The 19,902-nt window shown below is 44.7% G+C and overlaps 1 protein-coding gene across 2 annotated transcripts in view; it reads right to left on the bottom strand.

The window, feature by feature from the left end:
• The window catches only part of LOC139302408 (forkhead box protein N3-like), a 50,799-nt gene extending 32,558 nt beyond the window's left edge, over positions 1-18,241 (bottom strand). For both annotated transcript variants that reach the window (XM_070926086.1, XM_070926085.1), the window contains exon 1: positions 18,126-18,241. The gene's annotated coding sequence lies outside the window, so the exon portion shown is untranslated. The remainder of the gene's footprint in view (positions 1-18,125) is intronic.
• Positions 18,242-19,902: the final 1,661 nt, after the last annotated feature.

The following is a 19,902-nucleotide window of genomic DNA, read 5'->3' as shown; positions in this document are numbered from 1 at the left end:
TGACAATGCTAACATGCTGATGTTTAACGAGCATACAGTATAGTTTGCCATGCTCAACATCTTAGGTTGTTAGCATGCTAACATTAGCTAATTAGCACTAAACATTAAGTACAACTGAACTGATGTTTGCAGGTATTTGGCCATAAGCCAAAGTATTGGACAAAATAAATATTTGGCCTGATGAAAGCACTAAGGGATCTAACTAAGGGATCACCAAAGTTATTACAATTCATCCTGAGAGGACCATGAATGTCTACACAAACGTTTATGCCAGTCCAACTTGAAGATGTTGACATATTTTACTGAAAAAGTGACCACTTTAAGTTAGTGGGATTCATTCAACATTATTTCATGACAATCCATTCAACTGTTGTTGAGATATTTCAGTCTGGACCCAAGCGGTGGACAGACCGACATTGCCATCGCTAGAGGACGCTGAAAGGTGAGGATTGGCTGCTATGAAAATGGTTGTTAGTTGCAGGTCTATTATACAATATATATACTGTTTATAGTACAAAATCAGGCATAGCCGTAATGTATGTGGTATAAGAAACTTAATTACTGGGGTCTACGCTAAAGTAGGTCAAGGCCCTTGCTTTGAACCCTAAATGTTATAAGTTTGAGTTCAGATCCTGTCCTGCTAGAGGATTAAACATTACCTCCTCTGTCTATTGGCAAACCAACTAAGCAGATAATAAGCACATAATACACAGTATATTTAGGGGACCTGAGCCCCAGAACTTTCAAATTGAAAAATGATAGCACTAAACACATCAATGAGGCCACTGCTTATGCTGTAAGAACAGCACTATGCTGTTTTACTAAATAAAAGCGGATGTACACACAGCAAAGAGGCATAAGCTCAGAGAGGACACATGTAACGTATGGTGCCAGAAAATCAAATATTGCCAGTGAATAATTCAAGACGACACACACACACACACACACACACACACACACACACAGCCTTCCGTCCTCCAAAGTGGGCTAACCGGCAAAGCAAACAGACATTTGCATCAGGCAAACATGGAGTAAGTTTGGTATGATTCATCAGCAGCCGGCGATCATGAAGTCACGCTCACCCTCGCTCTCCGAGGATGGCGAACAATCGGACTGAGACATACGCAGACACACACACGAGCAAACTGAGGTTGCGAATGTGGACGCTTGAAGGTGACTTGTGTGTGTGCAGCCTAGAGGTCCCTTGGTGGAGTGCAGTGTGTGCATGTGTGCAAGTGTGTGTGTGTGTGTGTGGTGGACTGACTGCGACAGTCAGGTCAAGCTTAAAAAAAGCCCAGGCCCAGGGCTCTCGACTTCCATGGTAATGGCGGTGACACACCACAGGCCCACATGCAATCACACATCCGTGCACGCTCGCTCAGTTACTCGCTCGCTCGGTTGCTCATTCGGTCGGTCCAATCTTTCCTCAGTCCCTCATTTCAGGTCAAGTCAGTGCGCTCTCCTGGTGTGGCATTCAAAATGTGTTGTATGTGTTAGAAAACAACATTACCACTTCTACTACTAGGTACCAATAGGGTCGGTTTCTGTTTTGGATCCGGCTCCAAACTGCTAAAACACTCAGACTTGATCAGCTCAGAGGGTAACAAATCTATTATTGTCATTTTTATCCGGCAATGATCGTTGCTTTTGCAGATTAAAAATGACGAGTGAAATTCTCAGATGTTGTCTAGTTAATGTGCTTTTGCAAGACGGAGGGTGCTGTGCCAAAGATCATTTGTTAGACAAAGAAACAGAACTCTCTAAAACCACTATCAGTTCAACAAGACCAACAGGGTGGTGAATCTCCTCTCGTGAAACGATCAGCTGATTGCATCAGGACGGTTTCAGTGGTCAGTCTGCGAGTTAAACTTTCTATATCTTGTTTTATTCATAAGAATCATTTAAGGGAGTAGTAGTCAACATTTTGGGAAATAATAATAATATATCTATTTTCTTTCAGTGCAGAGCTGGAGGCAGGAGGAAATTAGATTATCTTAGCATTAGCATGTTGTATCTCGTTTGAATAACAAATTGTGCATAAAACAAGCATTATTGTATCAATGAGCTTTAAAAGTGGTTGTTGATCATTTTCATTTACTTTGTAAACATCCAGGCTAGCTGTTTACCCCTTCTTCTTCCAGCCTCGATGCTAAGCTAAGCGAATCACCCCCCTGGCCTCTGGCTCCAAACTTAACACACAGACGTGAGAGATCTTTTCATTTAACCTTTGGAAAGAAGGCGAATAAGCGGAGTGGTGAGTCTTATCTTGGAAAATGATCAGCTTATTGCATCATGTACATTTTAGTAGTTGGAGTCTTCCTGTTAAAACATTCATGCATATGATAAAAATTTTGTTAAGTATAAAAAGAGCAACTTAGTAGTCCTGAAGTAGGACCACCAGTACTTGAAGCAATTGAAAGACAAGGCGTGTAAAAGCAAGAAGACTATACCTGCTGCTTGTTATTTATTAACTTTAGTAACTTACAAATGTTGAAAGCTGAACCTGAAAAGAATTCTGATAAAAATAAGCTTATTAAATATTCAGATTTGATCAAATGATACTAAACCCTAGATACCAACGAGAAGAGTAATAATGATAAAAATGATCTCTCACTCACTCTCACCCACCTTTTCCTCCTCTCCCTCCCTCACCCAGTCCCTCCCTCGCTCCCTCTAAGGCCTCCCTGTCTTCTCTCTTTGACAGTGAGCAGGTCCCTGCTGGCGCTCTGCTCTTTTACAATATTGTGGGAAAGGAGAGAGAGACAGAGAGAGGGAGAGAGCGAGAAAAAGAAAGACAGAGGGAGACTGCCAGAAACACTATACGATATCAAAGCGGCCAGTGCACAGCCAACAGAAGCTTTGATAGCTGGCAGGGAGGGGTGCGGGTCAGAAAAACGCGAAGAAGGAGAAAGGCTCGGTGAACTGTTTAAAGAGAGGAGCACGATCTATCGGGACCCCCACATTGAGGGGGGGAGTGGGGTGAATGAAGTTTTGAGGTAGTGAGTGTTTTTCAGCTGGATGTCCTGCAGTCAAAAAGAAAAAAAAAGTTAAGCAGGGCTCCCTCTCTGTGTCTGTCTGTCTGCCTCTTTCTCTTTCCCCTCTGGCTTTTCCACTTATCTTTAACAAACAGCAGCGCAGGCTCTCAGCCACTGGCCGACAGTTTGTCCCGACAACAAAAAACCATGGCAACAACAACTGGAAGAGCCTGTCCAGTTCCAAAGGTCCGCCCTCTCTGGCTCCTCCAGCTCACTCTGCTCTTTGAGCCTTCTGCACATTTGGCTGAAGCGGTAGATTGGAATCAATAAGCAAATGAGCTCAAACTTGGTGATAGAGGCCTGTGATCGAGAAACTGCGCTGCCTCACGTTTGGTAGAGAAAGCACATCAAGATTGACGGGTGTATTAGGTCACCTTTGGCAGAGAAAGGCGATTGGAGCACAAAAACAATGTGTTCTGGTTGAGAAAAGAAAGTGGAACTTGAAAAAAAAAAGAAAGCGAAAATAGAAGGACAAGGGAGTGAGGCAGCAGTTTGTCAGTAGCCTATACAGTCCTCTCCCGCCTGCCTTTGCTGACGATACGTACACCGCTTCTGCTGATGATACAACTCTGCTTACATCCTTCACTCCTCCCTCCCACTCCTACAAGCTGTTTTAACACCGCACAAGATACCTTATGTCAACTGAAACGTGTCCTGAATGCTGACAAAACAAAAATTCAGGCTGTTTACAAACTCACAAACAGGCCAAAAAAAAAGGAGGAAAAGTGACATGAGAAATCACACTCGTATGGGAGTTTCAAAACACTTTTCGCTTCAGAGGGCATCTTTCAGCTCCTTGCTGAGAAGCTAATATGCATGTTTTATCGAATTGAATAATACATTACATGAGGAATTTATTTACCACTGACCATTTTCAAAGGATATCAATCATCTGAATATTTGCACAATCCCAACAGATCAACTGTGCATCAACTCTGTGTCTTCAAATCTTCTAGTTAAAGCTAGGTATACTAAATATCCTTAGATAACAATCCTTTTCACAATGTCTATGTTTGTGTAGTGCTGAGTATCAAAACATCAATACTTGTTTTGGTACCGAACTAAAAGTTTATCAAAAAATGTCAAGCACCAAAAACTGGCATCAAATGTCTGCTCACATTCATAGTCTAAGCTCATTCTTGAACAAGTAACTTCTGATTTAAATCAAAGTTTTAGACTTTTAAGAACTTTGGCTTCTTTTGTCAAATCGTTTTGAACAAATACCTGCAATGTTTTGTGTTTAGTGTAAATAAGCAAATGTTAGCACACTAACATGCTAAACTAAACATGGTGAACATGTAAACATTATACCTGTTAAACATTAGTGTTGTCATTGTGAGCATGTTAGCATGCTAACATTAGCCCTTATCTTGTTTGACATTTTTGACCTTTTTGCCTTTATATGGTCCGAGTGACAGTCCAGAAAGAGGGGGTGAGGGGCTTTTTGTTGTTTGTTGATGATTGATTTGATTTTCTGAGTTCTTTGAATGTTTGAGAGTCGACTTGGGAGTTCACTAGATGCGTGCGTCCCACTGCACTAAAATGACGACTGAAGGATAAAGCCAAGTTTGACAAAAATAAGCCTCGATGGGATACTCACTGTGACCTATCTGAAGCAAGTTTCAAACCTTTACAATTAGATTTTCTGTCGAAGCTGAATGGAAAAGAAATGGCTGCCTGGAAGGATGTAGGAAAAGCTGGTGCAAAGGAGTGAGTGGGCTAAAATGCTTGTCATGTTTTTTCCTTTTGCTGAGACAGAATGGTTGTTACTATTGCCGTGCTAGCACATGATTATGTTGTTTTATATTTGCATGCACATGGCCTTCTTGTCTTAGCTACTGTAGCACTGAGCTGTATTACTGACTGTACCTCTGTCTCTCATCAGTGTCACCTTCTATGCTCGAGCTGACAGGCACCCCATCCACTGCTCGACTTACTCTCCGCTACAGTTTTATATATAAATATGTAAGGCCTTTCTGGGTCTACTAGTTCACTGTTGTCTTACATCTTTAAAAGAAAAAAAAAGGAGGCGGAAAATTACTGTTTGCAGCCCCAGCATTTGTTTTTGTTATCTGTCCCTGAGGTCAGAGCTGAATTAGGCAAAAGTGCCTTTATGCACTCAGCTCCCTCTTCATGGAACTGGCTGCAAACGTATTTAAAGCTGAAAGCTCTCTCGGTGAGTTTACACGGTTAATGAAGGTTTTTGTGGCAGACTCAATAAGGAGCTGTCTTTGCTTTGTTTAGTGAAGGTTTAAATAGGTTTGGCAATGAGCCTGCTGGTTTGACACTGAAGTGTTGCCTATTGGAGTTCTTATAAAGAAGTCTCTCGGCGATGTGGCTTTGATTGTATTTTGCTTTTGTGTGTTTTTCTGTCCGAGTCTCTTATGTTTGTCTGATTGTGTGCGCCTTGGCCGGCCTCCCTCTACAGAGGAGATGTTTTTATCTGTGGGGCAGCCCAGTTTAAATAAAGGTTAAATAACATTTGGACGGAAGCTCGTCTTCACATTAACCCTTAATGACTTTGCTTCCCAGCCTGTCCTCATCCAGTTTGATTCATCTAACAGATAAAAAAAAAATGGTATGATTCCTGGCATTTTCAAATCAGCAGATCCAGAGAGCAGCAGTGAACAAGATGACCGCGAGTGCAAATGACAGGAGTGGACAAGAAAGAGTGAGGGGGAGTAAAAAAGAGAGGGTAGTTATATCCTAGGGTCATTAGCAGCATTTCAAAGTCACCCCGTCTTTCAGCGTATGCTGTTTGACAGGCCCTGCCAACAGAATTAGGGATGAGGGATGATGGTGCCGTGATTAGATGTGTAACTCAGGGGAAAGACAGGGCCTGATCCATGGTTACAGTACACTCACACTCACATACATGCATCTGTAGAAAGAAACCGATCGTGAAGAAAAGGGAGAGGGATAAGAGATATGATAACCCCAGTCTTAAGATGTGGTCAGTCATTGATTAGATAGCCTTGGAACTCTCCATTTCAATGCGCAGACCTGGTGCTAGTCAGCCTGAAAAACACCACAGGCTACCCTGGCTCCCCTATGAGTGAATTGAATTCCCAAATTACCAGGCTTAAGATAACATACCTGGCTAAATTGCCCGCTCTTTATAAGTCTCAAATCTCTTTGTAGATATTCATCAAAGGCTGTTTCACTCCTGATGTGGAGAACACAGGAGATGGGAAACAGGAGAACAACACACAATGTGGTTTGTATTAAGGCCTCTGATCTTCTATCTCGAGTCCCTCGTTTTCCGCTACATTCCTTTAGCCAGGGGTGATGTGTGCGGAAGAATGGGGGGCTGGCATCCTCTCTTGCCAGCGCAAAATATGTGGCGAAGCTTCCTTGTTAGCTGGATATTTCCAGAGGAAAGTGGAGGGCAACTGATGCTTTATCTCCCTCTGCTCCTTCAGCCTTTTATTACAGCATAACATGATCTAGCTTTGCTTGAGCTCCCATGCAACAGTTGTATATCCTTGTAGTTTTCTTCCGATTTACTTCAGGAGGTCACTTAAGTTGTACACTTGCAGTTCGCCTAACAGCTTCTTCTCTCATTCCTCCCTGACATCGACTCTGGAGCAAAGTCTGAAGTTTCCATCTGCCCGGTGCCAAATGAATACCAGTGATAGTAGCATTTGTTGGATAGACTGCGAAGGGTCCATCTGTTGGCTGCAGACTCAAAAGACACACCCACTCTAACATTAACCCTAAACACAACCAACATGCCCACTCAAAGACAGGCTAAACCTCCAGCAGGCCTTTAAAAAAAAAAAACACAAGAAGTTGCATGCTGCCACAGGTACCGCTGAGACGAGGAAATGTGATCCAGGAGTAGTAGATCCATGAGATGCTAAAACTTCACAGTGGTCCCTCAATATTATGAGGCAGGATTTTACAGGACCGTATCCCTCGACAATCATGAGGTAAAGTAGTAGAACTAGGCTGCTCACATTGCAAACGAATCTATCAGGAATGTGCGCACGCACGCGTTTTATTGGCCAATGCCGTGCGCTGCCAGATGACGTCGCATTGTGTTGTGGGAAAGTTTGAGCAAGGTTGAACTCAACGCTGTGGTCTTAGTGAAATGAATGAGGATGCTGCCTTGTTTTTCGTACAGTGTTGGTTTAGACATAGCCGAATGCCTTCTGCGCAATTGATACGACTCACAGAATTTGAATCCTGGTCATTGCTGACCTGTCAAATTATGTACAATCGAATACGAAATAGACCTTGGGGTCTTGGCTATTTCGCCACAGTTAGGGGCAGAATTCGTCACCGGATTCAGCTGAACTGCACTTTCAAATCCAAGCAGACAGATACAAGATAATTTTGAGCAAAAAAGCAGATTTTACACACAATATGTGTACTGTTGGAAAAATCACCTGTATTAACGTCATATGCTAATCTACATGTGTGTATAGCGAAAAAAATATTACATGAAAAATATATATTACTTGTGCACAAGCAGCAGTCAGTGTAGTGAGGCTGGTAGAAATTATTACTGGCAGGTACTTTTTTTTTTTTCGTTTAACAGCCCTTGGCAGGTGAGCCAAAAAGTTAATTTCAGTCACTGCTGCCCGAGAAAAACTGAACCACAGCACAGAGATGAACCATCAACTGGACGGCAAATAAAACGAAGTTCTCCAGTGTTTCCTCCATGACCGCGTTCTTGTAAGGCTGCAAAAGCCTGTGAAACTGAATCAGACGCTGCAGCTCTCCAGTGGAACCCACACTGATTAAATATTTTTAGGTGTGCTGGAAGCTTCTCAAATGAAACATCCACCTTTAAACACATGAATCTGAAGGAAGTCTGGTCCCAGTTTGTTGTCTAGTGATGGATTTTAGACAGCTTGCGCAACGTAACATGACTTCTCATCAGCAGCTACAAATGAACAGCCATGAGGTTTCGGGCTCTGCTTTTCAGGATCAGAGAGCTTCCTGTTTGTAACGACATGTATTCATGGTATACCATAATGCAGTGCAACCACAAGACGTGTGTTTAAAAGGGGAGACTTTTTATAGACTGGAAAAGAAATTCTGCTATAACTCTCAGCCAGCAGCTGAAAATCAACAAGTTGAGGCACATTCTCGGGTGGGGGGGAGTGGGGAGCATTCTGGGAAATGTAGTAAGACTGCAGATGACGAGAGAGGCTGAGGGGGAAAGTGGATGCAACAAAAAGGCGAATGACAACCTGCTTATTCACAAAATAACAGAATGCGTTGCACATCCCAGCCTGATGATTTACAACAGCGTAGGAGCAGCTGAGGATGGAATTTTCCTCTGAGGCAGGGCGTTCCACTCTTTTACCAAACGGCAAGGGAAACTCCAGTGTTCACACTAACACACACGATTGCATTCCGGCACACATAAAAAACTAATACGAGCCGACAGAAACCATGCACATTTTGTATGCATTTTACATGCACTTGTTCTCTCTTCCTCTCCTCCTTCTCCTTTTGCTCCTCTACAGCGGCTTCCTGCGCACACTGCCTACCTCTCATGGTACATTCAAAGCATGAACACCCAGAGTCAGCAAGTCTGGACACAGCTGCTGAATATTCAGCCCTGCGCTCCTTCTTGCTCTCTCTTTCCGCTCACCATCTCTGTCTTCTCCCACCTTAAACTCCTCATTTTCCCCCCTCCTCTCGCTCCAGTCTTACTCCACTTCCTGCTCAGTTTCTCCCTGCCTCCCTCTGTAGCTCTCTACAGCTCTGCCACCGCTGCCTCTGCTCTCTGTGCTCCACTTTCATTAAGGGGCTCTCCTCTGATAGCCCTTCATATAACACTTAATCATCATAACAATAAGAGCACTCTCTCTCCCTCTCTCTCTCTCTCTCTCTCTCTCTCTCTCTCTCTCTCTCTCTCAGGCGAATCACCTCGAGGGGCCGGTCCTAAAGATCCTCCGCTAACTGATGTCATTAACTGCCAGGGCTCCTGATTGGCTGGGGCAGCGCAGGAGAGCCCGCCCCAGGTGTTTGACGGAGGGCTCAGTGGGAGCACGCAGGTCGGACAGGCCAAGGACATTCCTCTTATGGAGAAGAGCGGAGAAAACACACACACACACCAGCGCTGGTGTGTGCGCGGGCACAAAGGCTCTTGCCGGGAAGCAGAAGACAAGGCGTGTTTGGTTTTGCAGTCAAGAGAGAGATGAATAAGACTATTGAATAAGGGGGAGGGAGGTTTGAATAACAGTATTTTACATGAATGGATCTTCAGGGAAATGACTGCTCCGTCGCTCCCTCTGCTCTCTATTTTCGGCTGTGATTTGACAACAGGGTTGAGTGTGTGTGTGTAGGGGGGGTGCGTTTTAACTGATTGAGTCTATGCTGTTATCACGCTGTGGAAGTGACAGTGCGCCATATTACGTTGTTGTGGGTGTGCGCATAGATGAACAGTGACGCCGGCTTCACGCAGACATAAACTCACACAAACAAAACTACACACACACACACACACACACACACACACAGACACACACACACACACATCCAAACCACAGTGAAATCACAGCTGTTCTCAGTTGCTATGCGGCAGTCGCACCATCATCTCAGATAACACACACATACGCACACACGCGTACGAGTGTGAGACGGGCACAGTAACACCAGACTTGGCAGGGTCGGAAGGTCACAGGGGTATTGTGACAAAGTTGCCTAGCAACAAACACAGGGCACATGTATAATTTCCCAGTGTGATCTCCTAGGTGCCCCCCTGACCAGATCTGAATGTAGTTATGATGAATATGTTCACAGTCGGGAACTGTTTTGCACCTGGCTCCCGACGTTTGTGGAGAAACGTGTTGAATGTGCTGGTGCTTCATTACAGACCACAATAAATCTTGCACCATTGCTAGCACTCCACAGTGAAACCAAAGGGCACATTTAGCAGCGTGCTAGCTTGTTAATTCGCAGCTGCTGGTGCTCAGAGGTGTAAAAAAGATAACACATAGTCATGTTTTAGAGTAGTATGTTCTGTATTTCCAGTTTAAATATCTTACAAGATAAATCAAGTGGATACTTTAAACTTAAAACCAGCAGTAGAAACATGTCTAACTCTGCCACCAGGTCACATTCTCACTTTTGAGCAAACTGCGGTTCAGTTTGGTTCTTACTAAACTCAGTTCTTTATTATTCTGTTTGCCAATATTGTCCCTTGAGGCTTCCCATACCCCTGTACTCCTGTAAGCCTGTACAGCAAGCCCCTGCAGACAACGTCGCCAAGCACAGAATACAGTAACAGGAAAAAGACATTGAACACAACTTACAGAAGTGTGTTTCATCAGGACTGCAGGTAGCTCAGCCCATCTGTGTGCTGAATTCTTTATAGGTTATCACAGGAACAAGGCTCCTGTCCTCTCTGCCTCTATCCCTTTGTGCACAGCGGTGTTTCAAAACATAAACAGTCAGCTGGGGAGGAGTTCTACAGGAGCTGAATTATGCACCGCTTTTAGGTAAAAATACACCTGTCCAACTAGCCCAAGGCCACGTTTGGACTGACTGGAGCCCTGCATGAAAAACCAGCGACCCACTCATTCATTTCAATGGAGCCAGTCAGTTGGCGCAGAGGGGGTGCCAGCACAGAGGACTCCGGCAAAACAATGCTGGGTCGTCCAGCAAAAAACATTGAACCAGACCCAACTTTTGCTGCAATGCAACGTCTTCCGACAAGGCATTGAGTTGGCCAATCAAGTACATGCAAGCACAAATTCCTGGTGGATTACTTTGTAACGTGAACTGAGTATTTCTGCTGCTTGACCATCGCAACAAAAGAGTGCGGGCATTACTTTGTTTCTGGAGTCTGACAAAGCTTTAAATGCATTAATCTGTTACTCCAAATGGACTTCCTGGATCAGATGTCATGTCTCACCGATACCTTACAACGCCTTACAACACGCCCCCACCAACGCAGCCCCCTGTGCTGTTTTAACGCAGGGCTGTTTTCGGTCTAAGTCACTGCTAAACCTGCAATTCGTTTGCTCCTTGACACAAATACTGCAGATTTGTATCAGTGTTGGGGTCTGGACACGGGAGGTGACAAAAGAGAAATTAACACAGAAATGCAAAACTTGCAGCAGCTAGCAAGCGTGCTGTCTGCTAAAAGTGACACTGGATCAATTTTGCGAATCAAGATCAGTTTACGCCCTCGTGGGCAGTACTGCTCAAAAATCTGATCCTTTCTTTACTGATTTTTAATTTTGTGTCACCTCAGCCTGCTTGTGCTGCAGCGCTGCTCTCCTAAGAGGTTGACAAAGTGCCAAGTACAGTCAGATTGACACTCATATGCGCAAACACACACAAAACATACAGAACACATTGAATATGTGAGTCATGTATCAAAACAAGTAAATGAGGGCCCTCTATAAGACTCTTTAACACTGTAAAAATAATGAAGTTCACTTGCTCTGCATTACTCAAAACACAGCGCTGCATGCTCCGAAACCATCATAAAATCAATAAAAGACATTTCTAAAAATTGAGTTAAAAGCAGTGGCCTCAGTTAGTGATGTCACATGTCGGCCCCTCCGTCTCCTCCGTCTCTTTCCACTGCGCGCAGTGGAACAAAGCAGAGATGGCAGAGAAACTTATCTTTAAAAAGAAACTGCACAGTGTTGTGGAATCATTTGGAAAACTGTCACAGAGAGCGAATCCTATCTCAGAGAATGCCAGTCACACACACACACACACACACTCATGCATACACACACACACACACACACACACACACACACACACACACACTCATGCATACACACACAGGGACTTTGGTGTTTACATCATATGGGAAGGTATTTTTTCCCCTCACACTGCCAGGGAACAGGCCCACGCATGGACACACAGACGCTGACTAAGGCCCTAAGACTCCTGGGGTGGGGGTGGGGGTGCATGTGTGTTTGCATATGTATATAATTACTATAGCCGTGTATCTATGTCCAGTCTTTACTTGTTGAAGTAAAGGCCAGACATCATTTGGACTGCCTCTATGATTTATTTGTGCTGTTATGGTCTAGAGTGTGTGTGTGTGTGTGTGTGTGTGGGGGGGGGTTTTGTCTTTGTGTTTGTTTATGCATATGTGTGTATGTTTGTGCAGTGCTGTCAAATCATCCTGTTCAGTGTTAAGCTGTTGTACGGTTAGTGGAATGTACAGTAGACTGTTTGTGGTTAGGTCTTAGCGGGGCCGAGCTAATGCTAATCAGTTTATTGGGAAAATCTGCATATTTTGTGTTTGTGTGTGTTTAAACCACTTGTATGTGTGTGTTGCTACTCAGTTCATAAACTGTTAAGTCACTGTGTGGCGTGATTTCCCTTCGGTTTGGTGTTTTGGGGGTTGGAGAGAGAAAAGTGTGAGAGAGGACGGCAGAAAGACAAAGTGTGTGTGTATTTGTGTGTGTGTATTCAGGTCTGTTAAAAGCTCCCAGTTCTCCCATCCAACGCTGGCTGATGGCTGATGTTCAGAGCCTCGACCACAACGCTTGGAGAACACAACAGGCAGCCTATTCAACCCGAGACACAAATAGAGCACTCTGTGCTTAAAACCCCGTAGCTCAAACAGCAAGCTAAAAACAGATATTTTTTTTGTCTAGAGCTGAAGAAGGCCAACCACCAAAATCGCTCCTCTTTCTCCATGACGCTGTGTTTTCTTTTGCTAAAATAAGAACTGGCACGTACAGTATCTGTGGAGACGAGACGGCATCATCTCTTCCTCCTTTCATTCACTGCCTGCCTGTGATTGTTGGCGAGTCTCGGGATGACAATCAACAAAGGTCAGACAGTCGCAGACGGAGGGCAACAAGGCGATGGAGTTACAGCTAGCGAGACACTGGGATATTCATTTCAAATAGAAGCCTCTCTCAAGGGGCCGCAACAGGCGGCACCACTGTGTGTGTGTGTGTGTGTTGCAGGAGCATCATTAAATGCCTCATGTTGCTAAGAACAACACACACAGAATAATAAAGTATCTATTAGCTGCAAAGTCTTTCCACTTCAAGGGAAAGGAAGAGGGGAAAAGAGGGGGAGGAGTAAACACATTATATAAATCAGATGGTTCCTCGGGTCATTTTTGTCTCCACACACGATTATGCATGCCAGCACACACAAACACACACACACCGTGTATGGCTGCATCCACTTATGACATCACTGTAGCTAGCCAGAAAGACAGGAGAGTCAGAGAGAGCCAAGCTGACGTCATCCTATTCACTCAATGTCAATTACGTAATCACAGGGTCCAACGCCTGCAGGACAGGCATGCTGTGTGTGTGTTTTTTTTTGTGATCGCATGCAGGGCAAGAACACATAATTGCAATCTCATGTGTGAGAGGAGACATAAAATGCAGGCATGCTGATGACATCATTAGCGGGAGGCGGCCTGGCGTGAGCGCGGCGGCTGTGACATGACGAGAGTGTTTGGGGTAGGAGAGGAGGAGACAGAGCGCTGTGAAGAGACCTGGCTAGAGGAGTTATGCAACGCAAATCCAACTCAACAGACTAGAAAGGGCCTTTTTTGCCTTTCCTCTGTGTGTACAGTGTATACACAGTGTGTGTGTGTGTGTGTGTCTTAAGCGACTTTTCTGTAGCACTTTTACTTGAGGCAAAGAGTGCATTAAAAACACAAGTACACACATAATGCTGAAATGCACACTGAAATCTACACACATGCATATACATACACACTCCGCATATACTACACCCCCCCCCCCCACACACACACACACACACTTATAAACAAAGCTTCCTAAGGACAGGAAATCCTTCCACCCACGTTCCTGTGTTGCTTGGCAACCAGAGCAGCGTCAGCGTGTGCATGCCTCCACCGCTGAAAACAACACACACACACACGCTCAAACATGAAGACAGAGACACACACACACACACACACACACACGAACTGCAACTCCTTGAACTCTGCTCCTTTAAAAAGCACCAAAGAAAAAAACAAAAAAACACACCAGATAGTTGAGCCAAAGCTGAGCAGGCTGATACTTGCCACAGCTGCCCTCCAATTCGTCAGCTATGGATCTAAACCAAACATGACATCATCTCTTGTAAACATAAAACACTTTTCCCCCCATTTATAAGCTCTATTTTTACACCCGCTGACGTCTTTGTATGCGTGATAGTGTGTGTGTGTGTGTGTGTGTGTGTGTGTGTGTGTGTGTGTGTGTGTGTGTGTGCGTGTGTGTGACTGTGCTCATGCTCGCCACTCGGTATGTGTCAGCGTGTATTTATGTGCATGCACTTGTGTGCCACAGTGTGAGGATGCGACCCGCAATAGCTCAGCACGACTAAGTAGAGAGAGGCTAATTGAGCAGAGGTGCCCATCACTGTGGACAATGAGTCTATTTCAAATCAGCAGGAGGCCTATTGAAGACAATTATAACCTGGGGGATACAGAGGAGCATTATTCTTCTAAGTCATCTCGGCCACTTAGGCCGGCCGTGATTCCACTGTCCAACTGTTTTATACTGAACAATTTCAATGTGTATCCAAAACTCACATATCTAATTTCATGGTCATGTCGTGCACATTTGCCTCACTCACTCACTCACAAGTAAAATGACACCTTCCATCACAGTTGCTCCAAGTAACAGTAAAGCAATAGCAATGCCCAATCTTAACATTTCCTCCCTTACTATGTTTTAAAACTCAACTGCGAACTGTGTTGACTTTCAAAAAAGTTGACAGTGAGCTGGGAGGAAATGTGGAGATTTGAGGGCGTTGTTGGTCCCTTAAATGCAGCTGATTAAGGGGTTAAAAATTGGACATTTGGGACCCAATGTGCATTTTTTTTGCTGTTTTCATAGATGGTCCAGGGCGCCTGGTGGGTAAGATGCATAACATAAGACCGCAATAGACTGGTTCGATTCCAACCAAGTACCTTACACCTCTCTCTCTCTCTCAGGGGAGACTATTGAGGGACCACTACGACCAACACGGTGAGGGTCACATGGGGTAGCCACGCTAGTGCTACTGCAAACAAGCTAATCTGCTAGCATGTTTACTGCTGAATAACCACTATTGGTAGCCTGGTTCAAATAGGCGTGGTGTTGTTTAGTCCACCAATCAGAGCTTTGTAGGCTGGATTAAGAAAGCAGACATGCTTGGCTAGCTAGCTATCTTGCTACATCCATATTCAACATCAATAAAAAACAGCACATTTCTTCAATTGTCGTGAAAAAAAACAGTTTAACTACTACTAGCTACCACAACCGTTGCTTCCGAGTCAACAAAAAATGATGTGGATGGTACTTTCAACATTTGAATCACAGTGACAAGGTACTGCTTTGCCAAAACTGAATAGAGATGAAATAATAAAGAAAAACTGCAGGTTTATTAACAAGCTTCATCACATTCGAGTTTTACAATTTTTTCTGGGACAATTAAAAAAGTTTTGTGCTTCTTCACAGATCACCTTCTTACGGCACAGGTAGACAAGCTAGCAAGGCTAAACAAAAGGCAAGGCTAACAAAAAGTAGCCTAATAATGCTGCCTAATAATTAGGTGACCATTGCCTTGTAGATCGTATCAGTCTCTGACAAAACCGTCAAAAAAGTTTCCCTGTTAATGATAGTTTAATGTTACTTTCGTGCGATGTTTCGTCACGTTGTCATTAACCCAGAGATGAATGGTTAATGACTTCAATGACCAAGCTACTTTATTTTTTTTTCTTTTTGAGGGTGTGAACGATGCCTTTAATTAGTTTAACTATATTTAGCGCGCTCAGATCCAGTGGGAATCAAACCCTTGAGAATGGCAGTGGTTGTTCCATGATGTACTGTAGCCTACTGAGACAGAGGAGCCTCACTCTTACTATGGATGCACAGAGGCTGCATCTTTACATTACTGCTGCTTCGGAAAAAACACAACTCCTTCTACTACACAACTGCATAACAAAGGTCGGACACCTTTCACCAGTGACACTCCAAAAACACAATGTTTACACTGTACCTTCCATGTCCTCATTTAAATCCATCATACCTGTAAAACTAAAGAAGTCAGGATATTTCTTATCACGTTTGCTGATAAGGTGCACTTCTGTAGTGTTTGCCTTTTAGAACTAAATGTACCTCTGCAGTACACTTTTTTTTTTTCTGACTGTGCATTTTTGACACCGCCATATGGCTCATGGGCCACAGCTGACCAGAGCACAGCAGTGGGCTCACAGTGTAGCTCCAGGCACGGGCTAATACAATCAGAAATATTAAAGCAGCCATTTTTGAGTATTTAAGCTGAATAAATCATGCGCTGGCATCCAAGGAAACCGTCTGATGCTTTTATTCAAAACACAGACTGTTCAATTCATTCACACATGAATTATAGATCCATTATGGACTGTTTTAGCTGTGCTGAGGGAATCAGGCTAACAACATTTGTACTGAAAGCACTAACCCACTGAGCCATCTATACCAATTATCTGTGTCTAGGGTGGAGTCTGAATTCAATATTCAATTTGCCGGATTCAATCTCACGTCAGAGCCTCCAACTGAAGAACCAGTGGTGTCAAAAGAGCCACAACGGACAAAAACAGTGCGGTCTTTTCACTGAGAATCTCAACTGTCTCCAAAGTGAAAAAAAAGAAGCGGGCTAACTGAACGTCGCGCCACAGGGGTGTCCATTGAGAGACAGCGAGAGGTGGAGGGGCGAGAACTCCATTGAGCGCAGCCATGGGGGGTCAATATGTGAATGAACGTTTGCCATGGAGGTGAATTATGAATGAGCAGCACTCCGAGCACTCCTGGAGAGAGCATGTCAGCCCCCGTCTCCTTCACTCCATCTCCTCCGCGCTTTCTTTCCATTTCCTCCTCCTCCTCCTCCTCCTGTCCTAAAATCTCCATCATCCTTCCCTTACTCTCTGCCTCTGTTTTCATCTCTCGCTGCTGGATTAATCTTCTCATCGTGCCTCGCTCTCGGTCATCCGATCGCTCTTCCTCCCTCCAGCCTCCCCACCTCAAACCCTCCTCTCCGCCTCCTGCCTCCAGACCAGGGGGAGAGACGGAGGTAGACACACACGCCGTCTGTCTGAGGAGACGACAGAACATTCTTTCCCAGCACATACATATTTACACAGCCTCAGATGGGTACACACACACACACACACTCAGAAACGCACACACACACACAGTAGCAAAAGATAATACAAAAGCAAACAGTCCTGCACGTGCAAAAGGCAGACGCATGCATTAAGTGAAACGCTCTCAGGCACTGACACACACACACACACACACATTTCTCCCAGCTGTTCTGCTGGCCACAGAGCTTGTGTGTATGTGTGTGTGAGTGTGCATGTGTGTGTGTATTCGTCTGTGTGTAATCCAATGTGCTGCTGCTCAGCCTGTGCCACACTCTCTCCTCTGTTGCTGTGCGTCTGATCAGATCTGCCTCCCTCAACCTGTTTGCCGTGTATGGCACACACACACACACACACACTCTTACACACACGTATATCCACACACGCAAGAAGCTGCTACTACTTATCAAGCCTCCTTCAGTGTCAACCAAGCTTTCGGAAAACAGAAAATTAATTCTGTGCTGCTTTTGCAAACCTCCAAAACCAAAGACTGCGCGTGTTACCTGCTGCACTGAAAACTCTGCTCACACACATGCCTATGCAAACACACACACACACAGAGTGAAGGATGGGGGGGGGGTAGAAATGGAGTTCTTAAAAGAGAGTGTTATCCTTGCCCTTTTCTCTAGCTCAACTTTAAGTAGCCTACCTGAGAAGTGTGTGTGTGTGTATGTGTGTGTTGGGGATCACGCTGTTCCCTAAAAAGTATCCACTCCTTTTGATCCCTTCACTCCAGTTTATAGCGGTCAGCCCAGCTCGCTTACACACTTTGGCCCTCCTTTTAGCTTGTGGAAAAACAACCCTAAAAACTCTCTTTCTCACACACAAGTGTATATATAGGCAACACACACGCTTACACACATATGCCTCCAAAACCACCCCTCCACCCCTCACACACACCTCCACTCTTCCCTTTAAGAGCAGAGCCATGCAGCACATGTCAACACCCCCCCCAGACACACACACACACACCTCTGCCAGCCCTGCATACAGCCATGAAAGCCCCATAAAGTCACCTTAGGATCCTTCTGTGTTCCAGACAAGCCCCTTCTTCACAATCTTCCTCTCCTCTGACAGACTTCTCTCTCTCCTCCTCTCCTCCTTTCCTTCCTGCCTTCCTCCCTTCCTTCCGTGCTGTCCGTCCGTCCTTCCTCACTCTCTTCTCTCTCTCTTCGTCGCGGTGCTCGGTCAGTTCCCAGCGTTTTTCCCGAGCCCCTCCATGTCCGCCCCGCCAGTCGTTTCTACCACCGAAGCGAGCGTACCTACACACACACACACACGCACACACACACAAGCCGCTGCGTTCCTATAGTCTCTCTCTCTCTCTCTCTCACTCTGTTTATCCCCTCTCTGCGCTCGCGCTCTCTCTCTCTCCCTCTCTCTCTCTGTCGGAGAAGAGCTCGGTTGAGTGTGTGTACGTGTGTGTTTGTGCATGAGTGTGTGCGTGAATGTGCGTGTGTTTCTGTGCTCTGCCTTGCCCCGCCAGCAGCAGAGGACTTCCCCCGGCGCCCGCCCTGGGTCCTAGCGCCGGTCCGGTTCACTGAAAGAATGCTATTGTGTACGGAAGGTATAGCCAAAGATCGTCTATGATTTGGACAAGACGATTCGCTCTGGCAATTATTGTTGCATCTTTGATAATGCCTGCAGCCAAGTCTAACCATGTCTATAATAAATGACAAATTAAAATCTAAGAAAATAAATAAACAAGTAGCTGTATAATTATTAAGAACTATACATAATATATAAACAAGAATTACTAAAAACATATTGTGTTTAGTCAGCACAAAATATACTTGTTGTTATTGTTAAGCAAACTTAAAAAAAATGAATAAAAAATGCAAAAAATACTCAAGCCTTATGTGTAATTATTATGTTTTCAGTGCAGGGAAATTATGCATTGGAAGCACTTAACTTTCCAGGTGCCACAAACAGCACTGCAAAATGCATCGAGGCAGAAACTGGCAGAGCGTACAAATCTGCTTCCTATAGGATATGTTGTCCAACCCTATCTGAGGTTCGTTTAGCGGTTAACATCCAAAGGTAAAATGTAGGGTTTTTTTTGTCAGCAAGTTGTTTTGAGTCTGTACCCGAGTGGTCGCTATGGCAACAGCAGGGCAGAAGCAGAGGCAGAGAGCCATGCAAGGGTGTAGGAGCCATTATAGATGGAGGATGGAGGGGACATGTCCTCTGCACAGGATCACTTCTCAGCTCTGTCTGACCTATTTCTTCAGACTGTAAATCATATTTTCACATTGTCTGCGCTGAAGTCAGGGTCCGGTTAAACAGCCCTTAAAACCACTTCCTATATATTGTCTGTGAAAATCTATCCCAGTGCCCCCCCCCCCCCCCCCCCCCCCCCGCCAAAACACACACACACAAGGTTCCCCCTCATCCACTTCCAATAGTTTCCAAACTGCATTTCTGTGTGACCACCAAAAGACTGCAAACGTGAGAGATGGCATACATACACCATCTTTTTTTTTTTTTACAGTGAATCCTCTTCGCAAACATATGCAATCTTTGGTGCAGCTACCTTCTTCCTCATCTCCCCACACCTCCCTCCCTTCTCTCCCTCCCGTCCTCCCTCAGAGCGTCATCAGGTTGCCATAGCAACGGCCCGCCTATGGGAGACAGAGATCAGATCATTATGGACCATGGGATCCAGAAACTGAAGGACATGATTTTTTTTTTTTTTTCCCTGTGAACACAGGAAGTGGGAACCCTTAACAGGAAAGCTTGAACTCGTTCTTAGTTAAACACCCAGTGTAGCACAGCATTGCTTTGCAAAAGGAA

This window comes from Enoplosus armatus, chromosome 19, assembly GCF_043641665.1.
Source record: "Enoplosus armatus isolate fEnoArm2 chromosome 19, fEnoArm2.hap1, whole genome shotgun sequence".
Taxonomy (NCBI): domain Eukaryota; kingdom Metazoa; phylum Chordata; class Actinopteri; order Centrarchiformes; family Enoplosidae; genus Enoplosus; species Enoplosus armatus.
Note: the sequence above shows the minus strand (reverse complement) of the source record. Positions and strands in the feature narration are given on the sequence as shown.